This window comes from Neodiprion virginianus, chromosome 7 (genome assembly GCF_021901495.1).
Source record: "Neodiprion virginianus isolate iyNeoVirg1 chromosome 7, iyNeoVirg1.1, whole genome shotgun sequence".
NCBI lineage: Eukaryota > Metazoa > Arthropoda > Insecta > Hymenoptera > Diprionidae > Neodiprion > Neodiprion virginianus.
Genome location: NC_060883.1, coordinates 2,313,336 through 2,326,932, shown reverse-complemented (window position 1 = coordinate 2,326,932; position 13,597 = coordinate 2,313,336). Strand labels below are relative to the sequence as shown.

General features: G+C 38.0%; 1 protein-coding gene and 1 long non-coding RNA gene across 5 annotated transcripts in view; one reads left to right on the top strand and one right to left on the bottom strand.

The window, feature by feature from the left end:
- LOC124308812 (uncharacterized) overlaps window positions 1-13,597 on the top strand; it is a 52,064-nt gene that overhangs the window by 4,032 nt on the left and 34,435 nt on the right. The window contains exon 2 of the long non-coding RNA XR_006909103.1: window positions 2,392-2,543. This is a non-coding gene — a long non-coding RNA (uncharacterized LOC124308812). The remainder of the gene's footprint in view (window positions 1-2,391; window positions 2,544-13,597) is intronic.
- LOC124308806 (protein doublesex-like) overlaps window positions 1-13,597 on the bottom strand; it is an 82,998-nt gene that overhangs the window by 66,465 nt on the left and 2,936 nt on the right. Inside the window, exon 1 of one of the 4 annotated variants that reach the window (XM_046771905.1) lies at window positions 8,884-10,225. The exons of 2 other annotated variants lie outside the window; for them this stretch is intronic. The gene's annotated coding sequence lies outside the window, so the exon portion shown is untranslated. Of the gene's footprint in view, window positions 1-8,883; window positions 10,226-13,597 lie in introns of those variants that run through there. One more of the 4 variants, XM_046771908.1, reaches the window with a different exon arrangement.

Below are 13,597 nucleotides of genomic sequence, written 5' to 3'. Positions count from 1 at the left end.
TTCATCGCTCGCCGAACACACACTGTGAATCTCCCGGCAAATACACCCGCAAAATATACTCGGCGTGTACACCCAACTGCCTCGATTCCGTCTCCACCGAATGCAGTTGCTAAGAATGACGAAAAATTATCGATTTTCGATTCGAAATCGTTTCAGTTTCAGCCCTAATGGTCGAATATCTATACTAAGGTCTTTGAAGAAACAAAAAGATTCATAAGTTTTAAAAGAAAAAAGATTCTGGAAAAATATGAGGGTTCTACGTTTTGTGGAAGATCGTCATCAAATTTTTTTTAATTCATGAAGGCATTAATTGTTGTTTCTTTACTGAAGTTTATATTCAATCGAAAGATCACTGTGCTTGGTACAACGATGTATCGAACGGGAATCTTAATTAAAAATTGATATTAAATTATAACTATTTCATGAGATTAAACTAATAATGAAAAGGTTATCAGTCACACTTTTCAAACATCAGACTTTGATGTAAGCTATAGAAAAAAATTTTATGTACACTATTCTTTAGGAATTCAAAAATATAAAATAAAAATAAAAATGCCAACAAGCGACAAATTAAACGAGGACGATCTTCCATGTAGCGTGAAACGCTCATCTTTTCTCCGGAATTTTTCTATTAATGCGTGTGTCACCTTACGTCTATGATATCGATGACCCGATGGACCGATCGGATAAAATGAGGATAAGCGAAAAGTACGAGCGCGAACGTCTAACGATAAAGTCGAGCGATAAATGATATATTAATACAGATATCGAGCGTAATTGTACCGTGTTTATTTCGTTAATATTATTCATTTAGCTAAACTTCTATCTACACTAAAAATCTTTCAGAAAAAAGTCGAGCAATAATAACCGGATTACTTTGTCGCTGAGTATATTGATATTGTAATTTTTTCTATTCGCGTCGTTCCGATAAAATTTCCTTAGTGTTTACCAACAAGTTACAACCCTCAACCGCTACGCGAAGTATTTCTTGGCACTCAAAATCGATCGATTCGGAAGAAACCGAAACGCGAACATGCCGATTCGAGACTTCGAATGGGTTCGGCTGACTTCGGCCGTCTTCGATTTGCCTCGGAGTTGTCGCCGGTACATTCGGCGCAGTCTTCGTCGAGTCGCGAACGCGCGAACCGATCGCTGGGGACAAGTTCAGTCTCGATTCGGCCTCCCCCTCCTCCCGTTTCGCCCCTAGTGAAAATATTTACCGATGCGCGTTTAGGTTTTTCAGAGTTTGGCGTCGTGGCATCGCGAAAGCTTTGTACATTCACTCTATACACAGCGGAAACTCGATTAACCAGACAAATCGTTGTCGTTAGGCGTTCGGATAATTGAATATCGCAAGAAAAGCGATTTTTATGAATACATATTATTACGCGATACACGCATAATGCTCGGTGTTTGTTGAAAACAACAAAAACGAATTGAAATTATCAACAACAATCAATGCTTATTGAGAAATTATTGAGACATAAATTTTCGGGCGAGTCAATGCCAGTTCAGACATGTCCGTGCACGCATGGATTCGACTTCGTAAAGTTATTTGATCGTGGTTGGCAGTCCGGATAATCGAGTCTCCACTATACTTCCAAGATCTGTCGTGCATAAAATTCTTTTTTTAAAATTTATAACCGGAAAGTAACACTAATACAGCAATTTCACGTATTACGCGTGCGATGCGCTTTTGCCTCGTTGCAACGTGTTGCGGCCTGCACTGCTGGATACAACCTCAGCAACGTATGCACATTTTTTTTAAATAATTTTTTCCAATATCATGGAAGCGGTGAATAATTCTGAAATATCTTTGTCAATGATTATCAGACTTGCTTCTACTGGAAAAATAAATTTCAACGAAATTTCGATGTCACTTCGTTACAAATTGAATCGACAACATCAATTCTCTTTCATTCCTCCGCAAGAGTACGTGTAAAATGAGCGAAGACATGTTTACTTATATCTCATAAACAATCACGCGAATCGATACAAGATTTTAATCCGCTCATTGGATTACACAAATCTATTGAATCGACAAATTTTTTTGAAAACTGAATGTCAATGCTCGTATTGTTAGAACTCCGGTTTGGCGATCAAATCACGCACTTGTCACCCGGTACGTTATGAAACAATTTCGATATCTGCGTCGAATTCGATTTTCATTGAATTTAGAAAGGCCTGTTTTGCATTTTTTTCACAATTATACGCCATTCCAAGAGTTTGAATATTTTCTTTGTTTCTAATCTAATCGTTAACTAATCGTTTACGAAAAATAACTGATTTTGCAAACATGAATTTATTATCGTTATTATTATGTTGAAAATTTTGCCAATTTGCGAGGAAAAAAAAGAACAAAGTAAGAGTGTATTATTTTTATTTTTGCAGGTGACCGGGCGTTAATACAGTGTGTAAAAATTTCGGATTTCGGTAAACCCAATTTCGGAGTGTGAATAAAACAAGTGAAGTGGAAGCAGCAGGAGATTGGAGAAATCGGAGGAACATCCTTCATCCTTCGCAGGCAGCATCAACGGTGCAAGGTAGGAAAATAAATTCATTTTTTCATTTCTAACTTTGATTCGTGATTGAAAAATGTTTCGAAATTTGATATACATGTACAGGATATTATTATTGCACAATAATTCTCAACAATAACGATGCGATTCGACGATGAAAACGAAAATCGTGATAAAATTGAAAATAATTTTAAAGAGATTTAGGAACCAAGAATGGAAAGAGAAAAAAAAAAAGAAAAAGAAAGGAAAGATACGGAAAATTAATTGCACGCGAATTTAATTATAAATTTATACCGGCCACCCGTTGTGCAAATAAATATTACATATTATCCACCTCGTGCGACGAGTTGCGCAGCATCGCGAGTAATTGTACAAATGTACATTGTTTCGCCATGCCTGTATTTATTGCATACAATATGTTATGCGTTATACGTGGGTATTCATACTCTGTACGAGGGCATTACCACGTGCGATTTGCAGACAAGGTCGCGGTCTGCACAACACGATAATCGTATTGATTGGAGAAAGGAAAAGGGAGAATCTAAGAGTGGGGAGAAAATTGCGGAAAATAGAACGCATGAGAAGCTGGCTACCTAAATAGGTTTCTCTGTATCTGTCTATTGATCGCCGGATTTATCAAAATTGATATGCAATCGTGTAATCGTAAATCTCTATATAAAGTTAGAAATAGAAATTTAAGAAAATTAGTAGTTATTTTTAATTTTTTTTTTTGTTCTCAATTAAAATGATTTATTGAAAAACAAAGATCTTTGGATAATTTGATTATGCGGAGAATCGGACGATAAGTTGTTGTTACTTTAAAAAAAAAAAAAAAAAAAAACTTGAAAAATACGTGCGATGTAAGAGAAGAATGAGAAAAAAAATCTGTGCTTTCGAAAATTTTCTCTCCAAGCTCACTTGTGCGTTGTTATATTTATACATGTGCATCGATGATACAATCGATAGAGACGCGTGCACAAATTACAACGATAATGATAAGCCTATATATATAACGATAACAATTAATCAAATTTTTATACAATGTATAGACCTCTCGTCCGATATGAATTTCCCGTTGTTATACCGATACAATATTGTAAAGAAGTAGATAGATAACGCATTTATCTATCGCGAACAAAGAGTCTCAGACCGATCGCAATATTGCAGCTGATAATTAGTCGCGAGATATTTCGACGCCTCGTAGATTTTTTATAATTAATAAAATTTTCGTATTAAAAAAAAAAAAAAAAAAAAAGAAAAATCTCAGACAGAAAAGTAGGTAAATACTTTACCATTTTCAATGCAATATTTACAATCAACAAGACTCAAATTGCATCACTAATGATCGCGATTGATGAATCTTATATGCTATTGTTTATTACCGAACGTACTCGATTAAATACGAAATATGAAATGAAAAGAGAAAAACGAGTGATGGGGGGGGGGGGGGGGGGGGGGGATTTATAAACTAAACAACAACTCGCTGCAATTCGATCGGACTGACTGACTTTAGAGCGAGGTGCCACGTTAATTATATATTGAACCCTTATACGCGTCATATATACATATAATATATAGATATGTTACGCCACCTATGTACGCAAGCTTACGGGTTTGATTTTGTTTCTTTCGCCTTTTTTCTCACACCCTTTTACACACCGGAGTATAGGTATCGTAGAAAACAATTGGAATTATTGCTTACTTTTTTATAAAGAAATTTGTGGTTAGGTATAACATTTCTGATTTCTTATCGATCCTACTTCTCTTCCTTTTACATTACACGATTTCTCCAATTTTCTTCGCTCCTTTTCTCGTCCTTTACTTCCGTTTCTTCTTCCTCTTCTTCTTCTGCTACACAGTTTTCCCAATTTCCTTCGTTTTTTTTTTTTCTTTCGTTCTTATCTCAGGTCACGTTTTCCCACTATATTTACCACCAAGAAAATTATTTTCACCGCCGACTGTACTATACATGAATGTGTCCAATCTATACAACACACATGCATCGTCCTAATATATACATACACACATACGATCTATACGCATGCGTATGTACAAACGAATCTCACACGTGTATATAATATTGTATTACTTCGAGGAGACGGTGAGAAGCGATTCGCGGATCTTTGCGCTGATCTGCGGCTTGATTCTCTCTGCTTGCACGCGTATCCGATGCATACATGCGTCCATGTTATACACACATACATATGTGTACGCGAGTGCATGTAGACGATAAGCGAACGAACTCGATCAAGGATTCAGCTAAGTGGATAGAAAAATTTCGCTGCTTTCGAACGAGGACGATATTATTGCATGTGCATGTACATACATGTATATATATATATATATGTGTGTATCTATGTATATAAATACATACATATATGCATAGAGATACGTATATTTGTGTATACGTTGTAGAGATATGAAATGTGCTTGCGCGCAGCATCGCGCTGCATATTCGTTCGGAATTGCAAACGCGTTTCTTGTTTTCCCTAACGTTTGGTGGTGTCATTCTTTCTCCTCATGCTTCTCGCATCACTCCTTATTTTTTACTCAATTCCCTACATTTGTCTTCCTAGGCTTATCCTTTTTATTCAGCCTCATTCACGACTTATATATAAATTCATCGTAATCGTCGATATTCAATTTACTCATTAAGAAAAATTTGGTGATACATATTTTATTTATTGATTTAAATTTAATACATGTTGTTTTTTTTTTTTTTATTTTTGGAATTTGCTGGTGTCTTCTATTTTCTACGTTCCGAGTGTTGAGAAATATTTATAAATTTGATGTAAATTATGGTATGGCGTTGTATGTGTCTGGATGTGTAAGTCCTGCAGGTTTCCTCGTCGAGTCCTTTAATCCTTCTTTTTCTCCTCCTCCTCCTCATCCTTCGCTGCTGCAGCGCAGCGTCGTCGTGCACTGGTTAAATCCCAGGGTGTTCGCGTCAAAATTACGAAAGGACGGGTTAAACACACCGTGCGTTCCCGATCCTCCTGGTGGTGGAGGTTATTACACGTTGTAAAGAGAGACGGACGGAAGAGAAGAAGAATAAAAAAAAAGGAGGATGGAGAGCGAAAGAGAGAGAGAGAGAGAGAGAAAAAGATAGCCCACGTCAATCACTCTTGTTTCTTGTTCAAATGTATTATAAAGGCTGAGGATAAAGCGCAGGCAGAGATAGGAGAGGAGAATTTTTCATTCCTAATTCGGAATTCCGAATACATGGATCAAAAACGTACGTTTTATTGAATAGCTATCAAAATACAAACAAAAAATTACACCATACGAGATTGGAAAATTGGTAATTATTTTGGCCAACTTTGTTTGTTTTTTCTGCAACAGATAAATCCTTTAAGCTTACAATTCGTAAATTTCAATTGTCTGTAATACATCGCGGAGAGCGAGAGGAATAGAATAAGAACGAAAAGAAAGGGATGAAAATTTCAGACCATAGTTCGAATTAGGACAAGAATATGTATATTTTGTCGCGTCAAAGTCGCTTTTTTTTACAGCGATATTTACGTAAGTTAACGGATTGACTTTCTATTAATATTAGACACAACTATAAACATATTTATATACATGCATGCAAAGATATATTTCTACATACCTATAATTCGAATTAGAATACATATCTCGAATCCGTTGGTCGTGTTGGTAAAGCGATTATACGCTGTCAGCAACGCGTGTTGGGTAAAATACACGCGTGTATACGAATACACGTTAGACATGCATGTATGTATAATATTATGGATAGACGCGATAGCGCTCGGAGCAATTCGATCCTGTGGAGAATAATTCGCCTCATTTACCTCGGCCTCTGCTCCTTGGCTCTCGTATTTAAACCTACAGCCCACACACACACACACACACACACACACACATGTACGTAGGTACCTATATATGTGCGTAAAACAGAGGTTTATCAGCATCGTTTCAATACATACGTCCCAACATTGTTCCGATTAAACGACGTTGGATCTTGTTACATTTTTGCAAAATACCTACATAACTATCTTTACGTGCCTCTGCATGCGTCGAGTGTGTCTTACACGTATTGCAATTGAAACCTGCACCTACGTTACGATTGCATATAATCGCGAGATGTACGATGATAATAATAATGATGATGATAATAATAACAATAACAACAACGACGACGACGACGATGACGACATTTTATTCGGTCGGCCGGATAGCCTCGAAGCTTCAACTTATCAGCGTCTCTCGATGCTCTTTGACACACACACACACGCACACATATGTATCCTCGAGTTATATGGGCGTTCACTTATGCATTCTCCCCCACACACGTGGAACGATTTCCCCGCATGCGACGCGTCGCCGATACGTTGCATACATACGTGACCTACGTAGTTGCTTACGTTAAACCGGTCAGTGACTAACTTTGTCCGATTAATTCATCCCGACTTTCTGTGTCACATGCTCCGTTTATGCATCTGCCTTCACATGCACGCACATTGTCGTGCATATATGTATATATATTACGATGAACATCCAATGACCGTCACAGCGTCTTTCGATACGATCGATTCGGAAATCGGAGATCGAAAGAAGAACGAACATTCGGAGAGGCAGGATCAGTGCCGAGATCGGTACTTCGTCTCTTTCGATCTTCGTCCGAATCGCCAAACGATTCCTGATCCTCGTTATCAATCTTTTTTACGACCCGTACACAATCAGAGTAATTGAAGTAAGGGTTCTTCCGATCAACGCTCTTCGGCTTGACGAGTCTAAAAAAATCTGCAACTTTATCCTCCCGAGGGCAGAAAGTTATTTTTTTTTTTATCGTCTGAATCTATAATGAACCGAATTTGATACCTTATACCTGTTGAAATTTAAGGGGACCGGTACAGCGATTTTCAAAAAATAAAATTCAACGTCGTCGAAAATCGAATTATTTCACAGTCAAATATTGTTGGGTAGAAAAATTTTTAATGCAAGGAGTTTTCCACATCGATGTCTCAATTCTTGATCCTTTGGATGCCAAATAGTGTTCGAAAAAAAAGTTTCCAATCAAATTATTTGCATATTAATAAATTTTCTTCCAAATCAGGTTAACTGATCGCAACAACTCACAGGATTTTTATTTTATTTAATTTTTTTTTTTCAAAACTTGACGTTCGAACGATGCGAAACGATTTAGGCCATCGGTGTGAAAAAAAAACCTTAAAATTAGATCGCGACGTCTCTCTATTTTTTTTATTTTTTTTTTCTTGTTCTTTGTTCAAAAATGTTTTCAATGCGAAGCGAGTTTTAACTAACGATAACTCAATCAGTCGAGTGAGGTCACTTTCACTGTGCGCTAAATTTGTAACATCGCGTATCAATTTCAATTCTCTTTCAATTTCAATGTAGCCGCCGTAGTAGTTGCCTTGCCGATCGGTGGGGGCAGCAGAGCTGCTCGGTAATGGTCGGTGTGGAGGGGTCGGGGGCGGTGGGGGGGTGTCGAAGGACGGGGGGGGGTGTAGGAAATGAAGGAGGGGGGGGAGGCTCAATTACAGACTTGATTCCCCGTGGCACTGGCCGCGTTCGTCGCGGCGCATTGCCATCGTTTTAAGAGTCGAAAGTACGTGTATGCGTGTGTGTGTGTGTGTATATATACATATATATATATATATATATATATACTATATACATACATAGTACATATATATATGTGTGTGTGTGTGTGTGTATACATTAATGCATACATACAACTCGTGCACCGCATTATTACATTATACATACAATGTATACACCGCATATAGCGTGTACAGGGCATTCCGCGCCAATGCAATGTAATGTGTTTAGACCGATGTATCGGTGTTTCATCTTACGGAGGGTTGATTACTTTCTTTACTAGGGGTCGGGAGTTTTTTTCTTTTACAATCATTACGGAATTGCGTGATCCTTATTCATTGTGATCATCGTCCATTCAATTTTTTCAAGCATCGTTGAAATCGACCGGTTCGATTTTTGAATTTCTTTGACGAATATCACAACGAATTAACCTCGGGGAGTTTGAACAGTTTTTCAAAAATTTGGCAATCAAATTTTTCTCCACCCAAATTCTTTCCTCATCGCTTTGACGATTTTTTTTTTTTTTTTTTTGCTAAAAATAATTGCTCACCAAAGAGGGTAAAGATCGTAATCGCGAACTTGTTACAGGAAAAAAAAAAAAAAAAAAAATGTTTTCGCGAAGAGTACGGTAACAACGAAACAAATGTTAATCGTAATATGAGAAAATAAATTTTTTTTCAAACCGCTTCACGCGAGAATATATATATATATATACATATTGATAAATGTAGAAAAGCTTGCGTGAACACGTGCTACAGAATATATAATATATGTCACATACCTGATTGTCGCCAACGTACGTCAAAGTACAACATTCGTCGGCGTGTTTGTACGTGGTAGGAGACATCCTGGGTGGGGGGTCCTTATCCCCCCCCCCCTCCCTTCGCCCCGTAACCCCCACGCCACAAACGGCGTTTTTGCACCCAGACTGAGCAAGAGAGATGGATAGATAGAGAGATAGAGAGATAGAGAGAGAGAGAGAGAGAGGAGAGAGAGCAGGTTGCCTCGTCGAACGCTCCGTTCCGTTGTCGTTCCAGTCAACGCGTATCTCCCGCTTCGTGCGGCAGCAACAGCAACAGCACCGCCGTAGGATCGCAAACCACTTTTGCAGCCTCGGCGACAGTCTTTTTTTTTTATTCAGGCAACCGGGACGTCGTTCTTTCAGACTTCCATCGTTTCCATTCTGCCAATTATCCTTCACCCTTCCAACTCTCTTTCGTACGCTTGAACTTTTTGATACTTTTTAAACCTCACAACACCTTCGATCACTTCACTGTTTGAACTGTTTGGAGTGTTTCAGTCGATTCAAACGTCCAAGCGATTCGCTTTGTCAACTGTTCCCGAACCTTTTCAACCGTTTCTGACTAGCTTCAAATCTTTCCGATTACACTTCGACTGATTCTGAACCGTTTCGAATGATTCCGACTAGCTTCAACTGACTCCGAGCCGATTCAACCGTCCCTGAACCGATTGACCCGTTTGTGACCCGTCCCGACTGGTCCTGAACCCGTCTAACTGTTTTCGAACAAGTTCAGCCGTTTCCGAACCATTTCAACTGTTTCAGAAACGTTTGAAACGTTTTGATTATTTATCGTTACACGCGTGCGACCTCGACTGTTTCAAGTACGACGTGAACAGCGTTTCGTTGTCGAAGGAGAATAAAAAATGTATCATCCGATTAAATTCCACACATCGGACGATCATTCGCGGATTAAATTCGCGCTACATTTATTCAAATAAGAACTCGGCGCCGAGTCGGGGGCGGCGAGTGGAGGGGGGAGGACAGGCAGAGATCGAAGGTCGCCGCGATCGAGGACGATCGAAACTAACATATAGCATAAAATCGACGCGACCAACGCTGGTCAGGCTGTGTGATACCATTCGTATATACGTACAGTATGCGTATACAAATATACACAATTTTTATACGGAGTGTGTATAATAATTTACACGGTATACAGACGAAGACGAAGACGACGTTGGTTAATATTGACAAAGGTGTTCAGTCTAGCATTTAATTATGATGCCAGATTATATATCTGTATTATTACACACGTTACCTGTAGACATTTTATCTTCTTCTTTGATTTTTGATTCTTTTCCTGTTTCTTTCTTTCGTTTTTTTTTATTTTTTTTATTTTTTTTATTTTGTTTTTCCCCCCTTGTTCATTTATTTTATTAACAGGTTTTGCGTCGATGCTTGCATCTTTATCGTAAACCCTCTTCTTTCGTATGATCCGAAGATTTCGTATTTTTTTTTTTTTTTAATTATTATTATTATTTATTTTTTTCTTTCGCGATCTTCCTAATTTTCACAACGCTGCCGGACGACGACGACGATAAGGGACCAAGGTTTACGTACATGGGAATAGACGGAAGATCGTCGAAGTAACCTAAATGAATTTATTTTAAAAAACCGCGACGAACAGGAACTGATTGATTCGTTCGTTCGTTCGTTCGGAGTGAAACGTGACGCGGCGGCGCGGCTGTGGCGTAAACTGGATATATTCCGTGAAATTCTGTAACTTAATATCGCAGAACCTCGTCTCACCCCGGTCCCCTTGTTATTTTCCATCTTGTTTTCTACTTTCTCTCTCTCTCTATCTCTCTATCTCTCTTTCCATATTCGCCTTGTAAGGCCCGCGACCATACTTACGTTATACGAATATACGTGTATATAATAATAATATACGTATACTTATGTGCACATATGGTATTATATAACGTTGATAAATTGCCGTACGTTAGGCGGCAATTACAGGTAAATAATAATATGTGATACAAAGAATTTAACATACTGGCGATGCACTCGACGCTGAAATCGTTAGATACATAATCACACGAGTGTCGGCACATACTTGTATGCATACATATACATGTATACATATGTAAATATGCATATACATACATTACTACAGACGCACGTTCTCTTCTCAAGTATATCGCTCTACGTCGGTTATTTTATCAATTTATTCGACGGACTGTACACGTTTGTGCAACATTGTAACCACAATTTGCCTTCTTATATACCGAGTACACTCGGTACGAAAAATATTTACCCAACCGAGCCAACGCGTTACGAGCCAGCGTAACGTGGCCGTCGTTAGTCTTCGCCCCTCGCCCCTCTGCCCCCTCAAAAAAACTCCACTCGCAGAAATCCCTCGTCCGCCTTTTCGAACAACGCGACGACGACGCGGGTAAAAAGGAAGAAGACGGCGGTATGGAAGGCGAACGGAACGGAACGCAGCCGACGCGACGCGGTTTCACGATTCTGCCCCTCCACCCCCTCCGCCCCCGCGCCGCCACATCCCCTCTTTTTTGCTTCTCCCTCCATTCTACCGCGACGCGCTTCTCCGGCAGCGAGCGATAAATGACAATATTCTCTGTTACATGCATTTATATTTTTTTACATGTATGAATTGTAGGCATGTGTGTGTAGGTATACCGTATCTATGCCTCTAAGTCGCGGCGAGCGAGCGAGCGACCACTTTCAACTCACTAAAGAAGGAACGATACCCGAAGCAACGATGCGCGGTCACTTTTGCACACAAAGTATCGTATAATGTTATCATATATACACATTGTATGCACACGCACGTACGGATATGTTGAATATGTTGGTGCATACCTATGTATGTATGTGTATGCGTGTGCGTGTATTTATATATAAATACCGACCGACCGACTCCTCTGGCTGCTGGGCTTGTGGTGTGTTGGACGGATGGAATGAAATTAAATGAACTTTGCTGAACTTGTGTAACCGCGATATGTCGTTGACGTGTCCCTTAATCATTTTTTACGAGGGAATTTATCGGTGAATAATGAGTGACTTTTTTTTTTTTCTTTTAACCGATCTCAAAAACAACCAAATCGATTTTTATGAGAGAAGAAAAAAATCATTAGGTTTTCGTAATGAAACATTTTCACGCAATATTCGGAGCAGGACCTCGTTTTTGTCTATTTTTCTTTGTTTTTGTTTTTTTTTTTTTTTTTTCTTACCACTTCTTCTATTTTTTAAACATAGTTTTATCTTATTTTAATACCTGTTGCAAATTTATTATAAAACATACCGCATCTCCGATTTGATTGCTGGTTTTTTTTTATCGTTTCCACAGGTCCGAAACATACTCACGATTTTTTTCAACATTTGCTTTCCAACACTTTTCGAGTTATTGTTTTTTACAAAAAATGTTTTGAAGAAAAATGTTGAAAAAAATCGTGAGTACGTTTTAGAACTGGAGAAACGATTTTGAAAATCAGTAATCAAATCAGAGATGCGGTATGTATAATTATAACAGATTCTATCACAGGTATGAAAATAGGACAAATGATTAGCAAAGATAGTAAAAAGAAAAAAAAAAAAAGAAAAACTACGCCCAACTTTGAATCTTGCGTGAAAATGTTTCATTCCGGAAACCGAACGGTTTTTTTTCTTGTTTTATAAAAATGAATTTGGGTGTTTTTGAGATGCGTTAAAAAAAATCATAGAGTAAGGATGATCGATTGAAAAAAAAAAAAAAAAAAAAATTGAATACATACGAAAACATAGTGAGTAGTACAGTAGGTATTATATCTATAATATGTATACAATGAGTACAGATATGAAAGCCTTGCGGTCGGTCGGGCTAATTTGTTACCGCGATTGTACACGCGGTGGGTGAGAAGGAACGAAAGAAGAAAAGAAAGGAGGAAAAGTAAACAATAAAAATAAAAGAAATCTATAAATAAAAATTTAATACCGCCGTCCGACGGAATTGAAAAAAAATTTCGGGAAAAATACGAACTGTCCATTTTTTATTCAATTTTTTTATTTTTTTCAAACAAACCCCGTCCGGTCATTACAAATTTTTCATCATTCTTAGTTTTCTTCTTGTAGATTTCAATGTATAATGTATAGGAGGCCAATTTGCATTTTAAACGGTGGGCAGATGATTATTGAATAAATTGACGCAATTATAAGCGAGTTATTGTTAAAATAATAATATAACAATTATTGTTTCTACTATTTAGTTTGTTTGTTTGGTTGTTTCATTTTTTTTTTTCATTCTTGTGCATACGCTTAAGAGGCGTCATGCGATCGAAAAACTGCTGCTGCTGCGTGGCATCGACAGCTTGAAGCAACTCTGTGTGCAAGATTTAAAATCTTGCACGCAAGGCTGCTGCTGCCGCTGCTGCAGTTCGAGTTTTCCTTTAATACACGGTATGGATGCGTAAAGAAATGCACATGCATGTGTTTTTTATGCAGGTATACATACGGGGCATTCCGTAACATGTCGATCGAGATTCTCTACGTCGATGTCGCAGATGGAAAATACGCGACGAAACACGTAATCGCAATTTTTTTTTCTTGAATTTTGCGACCCAGCGTATCTGGGGTGTGATTTAAAAAAATCCCATTTTTTTAAATTTGAATGAATTCAGAAAAATCTTTGAGATGTAACGAAATTTTTGACATCTATGATAAGATGGTGATTTCAAAACTTCGGAAGATTGAT